Genomic DNA, 12,144 nt, shown 5'->3' on the forward strand with positions numbered 1-12,144 from the left:
ACTTTTATAAAATGATTTACATTGGTACTGGATATGACACCAGATGAATTATCTTAAGATGTACAAAGCTACTTCTAATCAATGTTAGAAATGTGACAAACATGAAGGGGCATTTTACCATGCACGGTGGATTTGCCAAATAACAAAGTAAAACAAAACAAAACAAATGAGAATGCAAATAATTTTAAAGATGAATTGATTCAGATTAAACCAGAACTTCTTTCATTGGGTTTTAAGATAAAGGTAAAGGTTCCTTGCACATATGTGCTAGTCATTCCCAACTCTAGAGGGTGGTACTCATCTCTGTTTCAAAGCCGAAGAGCCAGCGCTGTCTGAAGACATCTCCGTGGTCATGTGGCCGGCATGACTAAACGCCCTAGCCGCACGGAGCGCTGTTATCTTCCTACCAAACATGGTCCCTATTTTTCTACTTGCATTTTTTACATGTTTTCGAACTGCTAGGTTGGCAGAAGCTGGGACAAGTAACGGGAGCTCACCCGGTTACGCAGCACTAGGGATTCGAACCACTGAACTGCCGACCTTTCGATCGACAAGCTCAGCATTTTAGCCACTGAGCCACCGCATCCCTTGTATCATTGGGACTTATGGATAGCCAATTAGAGGAAATTTATGGTAGACTGATTTTGTAAATAACAACTGCAGCAGACAAGGGGTAATTTTGAGGTTGCTAAGCTCTTTCCAGTGATGCTGAAAAGTAAGGAAGAAAATTCTATGTGAACTTCAAGAAGAGACCATGTGTTAATGATATCGGACCATTATCTGATTTATTATTGAGCTGACTTGACTTCCTGTTTGGTTCCTTGGCCCATTTCATCTGATTCAGCCTTCCAGGTCAGAATGTTGCTAGGACAGAGGAGGCAGTTGCCATCACTACAGAAGAATTTAAAGCTTTCTGATCCTCGCAGGCAGCCACCATCTTGCCCTGTGTTTACCAATTTCACGTGTCATTAAATTAGCCCTAAGACACCTTTTGTGTGACATGTGGAAGTAAAGCACAGCCTGTAACTTTAATGACCTTTTATGCGATTCAGTCTATAAAACACGAAGCCTGCCCAGCAACGGTTTACATTAATGGCATTTAAAGAAATATTTTAATATTGAAAAATACATCCGTGGTGAAAGGATTTGGCTGGTTCTCAATTAAAGCTAGTTGCATAAAAGACATCGAGGAGAAACCTTTAAGACTGGTTGATTATCTTCAATAGATAAGTGCATTTGGAAGAAAAAGAAAGCAACTATCAAGTTTGCAAAACGAAAAAAGAAGGGTTTCAATCCTGCACTTAGTGAACCTGCTTGAATCCTATTCAGGTTAATCGAACTGAAAATATTTGGCTATAAACTGTACTGTAACAGTTACTGTGGCATCTGAAAGATTAACCAATTTATGATCGCATTAGCAAGTGTGATCCAAGAACCCTTGGATATCCTTGAGCTCTCCTCTCCATTTGAGATCAGCTATGATCAGTACAGTGTCACAACTTACTACAGAAAAAGTTCTCTCAGCACTGTTTTAAATTTGTTTCTTTGCTCACCATGAAAATAACAACAAGGAAAATAATCTTTATTTAGCCAAAACAACTTCTTAAAGCTCTTTAAGGGTGAAGAAGCAGAGTCACATACAGACCGTACTGAATTTGGACATTCATAAGAATGTAAACATTTTGAAAGTGGGGTTCTCTGGTATAGCAGGATGTTGAAACTGTCTGAGCTTCTCAAACAATTTAAGAATGTTTGGTCAGCAGGGCTATTTAGCATGCTGGAAAGCACACCATAGGGTGATGTGTTTGTCTGGGGGTGGGGGATAAGGTTGTCAGACATCTGAGAATGACAGCCTCAAAGCTAAAGTCAAAAGGTGACATGTGTGCAGACAAGAATAATCTTTGGGGCAAATATGTGCTTGGGATAATGAGGACCATCATTTAATTCCTTTTCTGAGACTTTCAATAGAAAGAATAGAATTACAGATCAGAGACCACTCCACACTGCCTGTCTTTTATTCATTGTTTGTATTAGATCTAGCCACAGAATGTAAGTTCAGGGATAACTTCATGTGCAAATGGAGGCAAATATACATGTCCCAAGACAATGTTGCAGGATCCAATCTGGGTCAGTCACCGGGAACAGAGGTTTATATCTTCTGAGCTTTTGGACTCATGCTGGAGCCTATCCTTAGGGAACTTCTCTCTCACATTCTGGTGAGACTAAACCTCGGGTCCTAGTGACCGACTAGGGTTATGGGTTGGATCCCATAACTTCACTTGGTTGGATTGTTTTAAGTGATGAGAGAAAAATATCTGGACAGTGTTCTCTGATGTGAGTTATTCCTGCTCCCTAAAGCATTGTTCCTCAACCTAGAAAACTCTTAAGATGTATGAACTTAACTGGGAGTTGGAGTCCACAAATTTTAGAGTTACTGAAGTTGAGAAACACTGCTCTAGAGGTTGCAGGAAATAAATATTATTCTATTCAGAAGACCCTTTGCTAATTTGTAACTTGTGTTAACTTCCTTTCATGTCATCTTCCTTTCACAGTCTGCAAGAAATCTGTTGAATAATCTTATATGTGGAAGATATGTCCATTTTTCTAAGCTAGATCTTTAAACCTTGTCTATGAAATAATTGATAATCTCAAATGATTTAAGCCATAAACCATTCGTCTTAAAGCTGTGCAAGACATGTGGAATCCACTTGATGATATGCTTCATGCCACTTCTTTTACTGAAGCTGTACTGATACATCCTTCCTTGGATATCTCATAGATGGAAATAATCTCTGTTCCAATTGAAGAGAATATATGTAGCTCAGGGTTAAATGGTAAGCTCCCTATATGTTCAGAAGTGCATTTAATGCAACAAAGCAATGTAATCATTTCACCCCACTGTTTAGAATGCATAGGAGTGGAGAATCTCTTAAGTAAGCTACTGCCAAATCGTGGTTTACATCATCTTATATTAAATCAAAACAGTCTTCAAAGGTGTGCACCATCCTAATTCACATATCAAATTCTGGCCTAGAAGCAGAAAACCACAAAGATATGCCACCAAAAATATCATTAGGCAAAATGAAGGAACACATTCAAATGGTGAAAGAGTCCAGATAGTGAACTGAAGCAGGAATGATTCCTTCTTAATACTGGAGCATCTGCTTCATTGTTGTCCAGTCAGCCTGTCAGACCTGCCACCACTTAAACCTTTCTATAGAAATGATCCTTGGCTCCATTTCCTGAGAAAGATATAGTTCAGTCAAGTGCATCGCAGTAATGTATAGCCAATGGAGAATCATGCACCAAAATCTATAAGTTCAACTTTTCCCTCCCTTAACTGATTCCCATTGCTGATTTCCCTCCACCCCACCTCCATGACCAATCAGGTTCAAGCAAGATGTTTTCAGAACAGTTGGTATGCAGCTGCCTTCTTTTCCCAGCCGGGTGACCTTGAGGCAGTGTCTTGGGGAGATACAGAAGTTACATTCATTTTCCCCCAAGCATTCCCCCTCCCAATCACCCACCCCAGCATTCGTGGCAGATTGTCACCACAAAGTAGCAAGGCACAAGCAAGCGTAAGGTGGCAGCTGACACAGCCACTGATGTGAGACCATAAGATCCTTCTTAGTTGGCACTCATGGGACAGACAGGCAGTTGGACACTTATACAATCAGTGTTGCCAAATTTATGCTGGGGATGGCAGAAAAGAGCAAATGGAAGGCAGGGATGAGGGCGGTTCAGTAATAAATCCTCTTCCATTTCAAGTAATATTTTCTTTAGCATCATCTAGAACATAAGCAGTATGGATGAAATGATTGGTCCAGAAAGCCAAATTCTATATAATTCTATATAATACAAGGGAACCACATCCTATGAGGACTCCACTGAACCAATTCTGTTTAGTAACCCTTTTAAAGGAAATATCAAAAACTGATTTGGCCACAACTGGAAAGTAGGAAATGATTTGATTCCATCTAAATCTGTATGTCTCCCTAGATTTTTACTTCCCATTCTGAAAACAGTTCTCATGCCCAAATATTTTCCATCATTTCTTGATGAAACTTATTCTGGAGTTGAACCAGGAGTCCTCTACTTGCAAAACAAAAGGGCTTCTGCCTAAGTTAAAGGATATTATTTGGCAAATAGGATTGCCAAAACTTAATGAAGAAAACTCCAGCTAGAAAATAATGGGATTATGTATTCAATGAAGCAAATGATCACTTAAACTTCTATGGCTCCACTGTCACCCAATATATTGATTGAGAATTATAAGAATTGTGATCCATTTAGGAAGTGCCAAATCAGGGAAGACTCTTAACAGCTTTCATCTGATCTAAATCTCAATTCAATAAAGAAAAAAGAAGATGGCTTTGCTTTGTATTAGGATTGCTAAGGAAAGAATACATTGCATATTCATATCTTTATTTTGTGCACACTATTTTACTTCAAAAATGCTCTTTAGAAATGAGAAATTATTTGCATAACAGCTGCCATATTCTTTGCAATCCTTTTTTATTTGCAGTTTCTCTGCAATTATTTCTTTTTTCTTCATTACAGAAAATATAAGCAGATAGTGACTTCCAATGGGCTTGGAAAAGGAGAAGAAAGGGCTTGTAATGAAATATGCTAAGAGTTCATCAAAAACAGCAAGGAGGGTTTGTGCCTTTGGCAATAGGAATGTACATGAATGACACTATTGTGGGAAGCCAACCATTGTGTTCCTCAGACCACCAGAAGATGGTCTTTTTGCATAAATATTTGACAGCATTGAGAGATGTCTGGAAATTTCATTTGTAAATCAAAACAATTTTTGCAACCAAATGTATGAAACTGAATCTTTGGTACTCTGATTTCAAGTTTTTTTTCTCCATTTTATGCAACTTAATCTCTAGTATCCATTTTTTTATGTGTATCAGAACATAAGTTAAAAAAAGGATGTGATTGCATGGTCACTATCTTGACTTTAAAAAAATAAGCACTTTTGGATTCTTTTTTGTTTCCTTTGTCTTTGCAAGCTTTTTGTTTTATTTTAAAGACAGCAAAATGGAAGATTTACTTTTGAGGTTAAGACACTTTAAAAACATAAAAATATAAAAACAGATACAAATATAAAAACCAGGAGCTACTGTATTTCTATTACTCTCAAACTATGATACCTTTTAATATCAAGGTGTTTTTAAAAACAAAATGTCTCTCCCTTCCTAACAATATTATTGTTTTACCTTCAGGCTCTTGTTGTAGATTCTTGCTGTAGATTTTATGAACATGATTCAAATAAATTGGTTCTCTGTCCTTGGTGACTCGTTTAATTATTTTGTTATTATCCAAGGAACTAGTTTAATTTAAATGAACATAATATTCAGTTGCTATCACCTTGAGAAAATACTGGCTCTGATCATCATAGTTCGCAGTTAAAATGTTAAATGCCCAAATCAAGCCTCTTCTGTCTGTTTCTGTTTTTAAAATATTTAAATTATTATTTACTATTTGCTTTTTTCATTGCCAAGATGAGAACCAGATTTTACTTTTTAATTTATTTTTAGTATTCTTCCAAAAGTTCAAGATAATATACGTTAGAGTCCCTCCTTCACTATTATCCCCACAGCAACAAACTTATGAGGTAGGTTGAGTGATATTCTGGTACAAAGTCATCCATTGACTTTCAAGGTTGAGAGTGGAGTTGAACCTGCATCTCCCATTAATAATATATCACCTTAACCCAGTGTTTTGCAACCTCAACAAGTTTAAGATGTGTGGACTTCAATTCCCATAATTCCTCCAGCCAGCAAATTCTAGAACACGGATATCAAACTCACCGCATCAAGTTGTCACGTGATGTTTTGCTATGTTTTTCCCATTCGCGGAGCTGGGGTGGGCGTAGTCTGCGCATGACACATCCAGCCCACATGCCGCCAGTTTGACACCCCTGTTCTAGAAGTCTAATTCTACACAATCTAAAGTTTCTGAGGTTGAGAAATATTATCTTAACTAAACCACCTCACCATCTTCGTTCTCTGTTTGCTTTGGTTATTGTTAATAGTATTGTTTCAGTTGCTCAGAGGCATCATTCTAGGCATGTCCACCACCTGCCTCTGGTTGTTGTTTTTTCTTTTCTTTTTTCTTTGCAAAAATAAAAGTTTTTCCATTTATGAAGTAGAATACACATAAGAAAAAATTGATGGTCATTCATTAGAGTATATTTTAAATATATCATGTTAAAGAAAATAGGAAAAGGGTGTGTGAGAGAGGAGTGTGACAAATTATTTCTACTATGGATAGGCAAACATTTTTCTGTTGAGTTCCTTGGAGGCTATCTGTCAGAGGCTCCATGGCTATTAGAGACAATGAAAAAGTGGGTGGAGATGCTGATATTCTGTCTCATAGACCTTCCTTTCTCTCTTTCTGTCTCCCTCTGCTTTCTCTCAGCAGCTGAAGGGGAAAAAACAGGTAATTACTGTCCAAGTTCTGAGACAATCTAAACCTACATGTATATAGCTTGAGGTTGAATGTGTTCCTAAGCTGGAAGTTGCCACTCTGATGTATATTTTGGCCTAAATCCAGGAGGACTGCTGTCAAACGTAGGGAAACAAAATTCACCAAAATAGCCTTGATTGAGGCAGCATTGAATTGAATCTCCTGTTGTCTTTCCTTTTCTGACCCAAAGTATCCACAAAAAAAGTGAGAAAGTGAGTGAGTGAGTGTTGTGAAAAATATACCCCCAAAACAATAGATGTTTCAGAAAGAGTGAAATATGCAAAAAGCATATCCCTGAGATAGTTGCACTATTAAAATTAATCTTTAAAAGAAAGTTTACATTAGGACATTTCAATTGTTGAAGCCTTCATTGCAGAAATGTGGATAACATGGATAGTGCTATAAATATATGCATAAATATAGTATAAATATGCAGAGAACACAGATACCAGGGATCTGCTAACATTGCCTATGCCTTCAAGACATTTGTTTGTTTGGAGGGAGAAAAACCCTACCTTATCTGGTCTGCAGAATTCCAGATGACCCCTAAATGACAGCAAAGAGTTTTCTCGACATGAATATGGTACCTCAAGCACAAAAGGGGCCACGTAGCTAAAGAGAGGCAAGGAAAAGCTGCTGTCTCCTCCTCTTCAGCTTATACTGTTCCTAAATTAGTTGTCACATCAACAGAAGCAGCTCCTGGAAACAACCCTTAGAAGGCTCCAGTGGTTTCCTTGATGATCATTGTTGGCGAGTGTGGCCACTGTCTTCCTCTTTTCACTCTTCTCTTCCATTCAGTTTGTGAAAGAACTGATAAAGTGGGAAAAGGCAGGCCATACTTGCACTGTGAAATCCAGGCAATTTGCCTGTGTCTAGAGTCTTTTGAGGGAAAGGAGCATGAGTACTTCCTGTGTGCTCAACTGTGCTCTCTCATGGAAGAAGGAAATGATGAGAAGGTGAATGTCTGAATTGATAACAGTCTCAGACCTGTTGCTTCAGGGGAAAACAACTGGTCATCAGGTGATCTTCCCTTCCCTTTCTTTAGCCTACCTTCAATGCTGCCGCCTAGGAAGAAAGTTCAGTGACATCTCTCTCATTATCTGAGAGGTTTACCTTGGAACACAGTCAGATATCTCTACTTACACTCCTGCAAGAGAAGCTTGGATATCTCAGGGAAATTTTTGCTCACATTTTGATGCAAGGAAACTTGTTGCTTTGTGAAGCAGCTTTGACTGATTGTTCTGCATGAGCCATCATCAAAGTGAAGTGCTCCTTTGAAGCTTTGAAGACAGCTGAATCAACAACTTGGATCAAATATGTAAAAGTGAATTTGGAAAATTGTATTGACCCCAACTGAGATGCTTCAAATTCATTCAAATTGCTCCATTTGATATGACTGATGGTCTGAAAGAAGAGTCCAATCAGTATATGATTGTTTGATAGACAGAAAGACAGAGAGATCAATCTCTGGCCTTATGTCATGAAAGGTATACGAGAGATTGTGTTATTTTTTCCTCTCTGGATCTTTTTGTTTTTTTACATTGTTTTAATATTGTACACAACCCACAGTCCTGGTAGAGTTGAGCAACCTTAGAATTCAAATAAATAAGCAGAAGATTAGCTAGAGAAATTTGTTAAATAATTTCTGCCTTCTTTGTGGTGTTGAAAATACATTGTCTGAAAAGAACCAATTCATTCATCCTAACTGAAGGAATGGTTTTGTTGGCCTTTCTTTGTGAACAGATAATTGGTGTTACAACAGGACATGTTGACTTCAGTGGATGGGATTGTCTCATCTGGTTCATAGTTTGGCTTAAAAATGAAGGTCTGAAACTATCCACAATATATAAAGTGTAGATGATCCACTATCAACATTATTTTTGCATCTATTCATATCATGCTGGATTCAACTACATAGTTATAACAATACAGTAAATACTTAGCAATCCAGCTCTGCACACAAGAGTAAAATACTCTCATTTTTTTTCCTTCTAACCAAATAGAGCATAAACTATCAAAGAATTTAAAAAAACACTTGTAGCCATTTGCATACCCTAACAATCTGTCTAAATGTAAATCCAATTTCATTTCCTGAAATAGTAAGAATGTCAAATCTCCAGTTTTAAAAACAGAAGTAAAGAAAGCCTAAAGGTGTTAAAAGAAGGTCTGTAACTATTCAAGGATGCTGCTACAACCAAGGTAAGGTCTTGAAAAAAGAGTCTTCATAATTGCAAGTAGCCGAGTTAGTACATCACATGAATAGGATTTTCTTTATGAGAAACAGATGTGAGCAAAAGCTAAATAAGAAAAGTGCCAATGTAGGCATGAATCATCAGAATAAAATTTCGCACATAACAAAAGTAACAGCATAATTATATGTTTGCACACATTTAGGTAAGGAAATATGATTATCCAAAATATTTTCAATATTGTTCCGGTGAGTAAATATATTTACAGGAAAGAACAATTATACTTGAATTTAACCCAGATTTGCAAGCTTAACTTTTTGCCTGTGTGGTGTTATTATTATGGTGTTGAACTAGGACTAGGAAGAGCCAATTCAAATCCACCCAAAGCCATTTGCACCTGTCATATATCATTCTCATTCTCAGTGATTTCCCAGTATCAATAGTAGTAGGAAATCCAGACGATGGAGAACCAGTCTCAAGTATAACATATATTTCCAACAATATCTCTTGGCTCTCTATACTGTAGACTCCAAAGGCATTCTTAAGATCCATGTAGGAGATGACCAGGCTGATCCCAAGGCAGGAATCAAACACATTATTTGTCATGAGTCCCTTTGCACCCACAAGAGATCTAAGTCCAGCCTACTGTGAATTCCTTATCTACCACCAAATTGCTTTGACCATTAGTAGTTCAGATTGTTGTAGAGAGCTTAATCGTACAATAAATCTTTATACCCATTTAAACTGCATGGATCTCCTAGTTTCCCTGGTGCTTGACAACCTTGTTCTTAGAACACAAAACACTTTGTTGACTTCTTCATTGACCACTCTCTATGGCAATCATTTTAGGGGAGCATTCATCCCAAAACATAGGAATAGAAGAAGAAAAAAAGCTCTTCGTGTTGATAGAGCTTTGTTACTGGCCTGAAGATGTCTCTCAAGCCTACAGATTGTAAAATGATGTCACAAACCAATGGACAGCCCAATGGTTCTTAACCAATTTGTGTTAAGTCAGCCTGCCTTCCCTGACTGGCCCATATCTGAATTAAATTTTTGGCTTTTTATGTTTCTCCATTCCCAGACTCTATTGTCAGACCTGGCTCACACTTCAGCCTATTAGAAAGTGAATTTCCATATTCCAGCTTCTCTATATAACAGTATCTGGGTGCTATCCATGGGTCGGCTGTATGTCAGGCTTTCTAACCAAGACTTGGAATTAAGTCACAGATATCCTGACCTGTCACAACATATCTGGATTTCTCAGCTAGACTTATCTCAAATAATGGCTTGGCTGGATTAGAATTTTTATTTTCAAACAAAAAAATGGAACATCCTAAATAACTGGTTGTCCACTTAAAGAGAAGGGATAAATAACTTTTAAATCTACTAGATGAAATGTTTGGGGTTTTGAAGCTGAGTGATTGTTTAGTTGTGATATTTGTTGAGTCCCATCTCAACTCCCACACTCCAGGTATTTATAGACTAGTTTAGTCTAGACCAGTGATGGCGAACCTACGGCACATGTGCCAGAGGTGGCACACAGCACCCTCTCGGCACTGTCACCTCAGGTCAGATCTCCGTGGCATTTCTTTCGTGAGCTTCTGTTTCCCTGCAAATGACGAAACAGAAGCTCACGAAAGAAAAAGATCTTACTTCTTGCCGCGCTGGCGGTGTTGGGATGCCCCACCTCCCACCGGCCAGCTGGTCTTCGGGTCTCTGCTGCACATATGTATATGTCAGTGTATGTGCATGCATGTCAACACATGTGCACATTTGCATGTGTGCTCCTTTCAGTTTGGGCATGTGCACAGTTTGGGCACTCGGTGTCTAAAAGATTCGCCATCACTGGTCTAGACATTTTTAGAGATAGGTTTGCCATATTGATTAAAATTGTAGGATTATAATTTAATTCATCTGGTTTGGGGCATTGAATTAGAAATGCTGCTTTACAGTCTTCAGAATATAGAATCCATTTACTGACAAAAAGCACCTTTGGGACAACCATGACCTGGATGACTGAGAATATCCATGGATATTTGCTGACAGCTATATTTAGAATGTTCTCAATTGCCCCTTTTAAGCCTGATTGAAGTTACTACCACACACGATGCTAATCATTGGAGAAACATGATTAGTTGCCCACTTGACCATAGCAGCTGACATTGGCAGAATACACCCTGGTAAGATTCCAAAAGTGACTCTTCTTTCAGATTCCCTTTCACATTGCAATCATGACTTGAGTCTATGGAAAGCTGTTTGACTTTTTCTCCCAATTGTTTGTCTAATTAGATTTTTTTACTATAAATATGACTGACCCAAGACTGAGCTGATTTGTTTGACAAAGGGAATGTATTTGATCTCTGCACTGAAGTCCTACCCCAGCTGGAGACTGACAACATCTACAAGCCTCCCATTGCTACTTCACACATCCCTCTCTGCTGTGCTGCACAATCCATCAAACTGTCCATCAGATCACACACACAAAAAAAGGGGGGACCTCACTGCCTCCTCCTTTTTCAAGCCAAACCTCTATTGCCCACTGTGTTACATTTTGAACAATCATTACATCTTCAAACTACCACTAAGATGTCATGATAGTGAAAGAAAATAATTAGATGCCAACTTTGGCATAATAGAGTATTTAAAAATCAATTAGGGCCTAATGAGAATACATCTCAAGTTTTCTCATGATTTCACCAGTTGACACACTGTATTGAAGTATGCTTCCACACAACAAATAGCCAGTTGTCTTGTGGGAAACTGGAGCCAAGTTGCAGATCGACTTTCTTTTTCCTTTTGCTTCAGGGCTCCATTTAGTTCTTGGCATACTAACTAATGCACATGAACTTCTTAGCTGGTGAATGTATTTATGGACATGTCAAGTAAGTCCATACTAAGTCGATCTGGGCATCATAAAATAAGATAGCAATTAAATAATTTCACAATATTGGCCAGGATGAGAAATAAAACAACCCAGAATTGTAGTAGTTGAGGCCTTTTTATGTTCCATATTTCCAAACTTGTCAATCTATGGAAGCTGAAACAGAGATGGTTACTTTTCTGGACACCAGTTTTGAGCTTCAAGGGGAAAAGGAAAAACTTCTACACCAATTTCCATAATGGTTTCATCCCAACAAAAAAACGAAGCTGGAGTATATTTGTCAACAAAAAGAGGGCTGTGAAAATATTTACAGATCCCTCACATCCTGGACATAAACTGTTTCAACTCCTACCCTCAAAACGACGCTATAGAGCACTGCACACCAGAATAACTAGATACAAGAACAGTTTTTTCCCAAACACCATCACACTGCTAAACAAATAATTCCCTCAACACTGTCAAACTATTTACTAAGTCTGCACTACTATTAATCTTCTCATTGTTCCCACCACCCATCTCCTTCCACTTATGACTGTATGATTGTAATCTTGTTGCTTGTATCCTTACGATTTATATTGACTGTTTCCTAATATGATT

General features: G+C 38.0%; 1 long non-coding RNA gene across 1 annotated transcript; it reads left to right on the forward strand.

Moving 5' to 3' along the window:
* Positions 1-883: 883 nt before the first annotated feature.
* LOC117668501 (uncharacterized) lies at positions 884-5,300 on the forward strand. Its single transcript, XR_004592303.2, has 3 exons — positions 884-1,329; positions 2,553-2,834; positions 4,561-5,300. It is a non-coding gene; the product is annotated as an uncharacterized LOC117668501 (long non-coding RNA).
* Positions 5,301-12,144: the final 6,844 nt, after the last annotated feature.

Source organism: Pantherophis guttatus, chromosome 3, assembly GCF_059756535.1.
Source record: "Pantherophis guttatus breed Tessera chromosome 3, ASM5975653v1, whole genome shotgun sequence".
NCBI lineage: Eukaryota > Metazoa > Chordata > Lepidosauria > Squamata > Colubridae > Pantherophis > Pantherophis guttatus.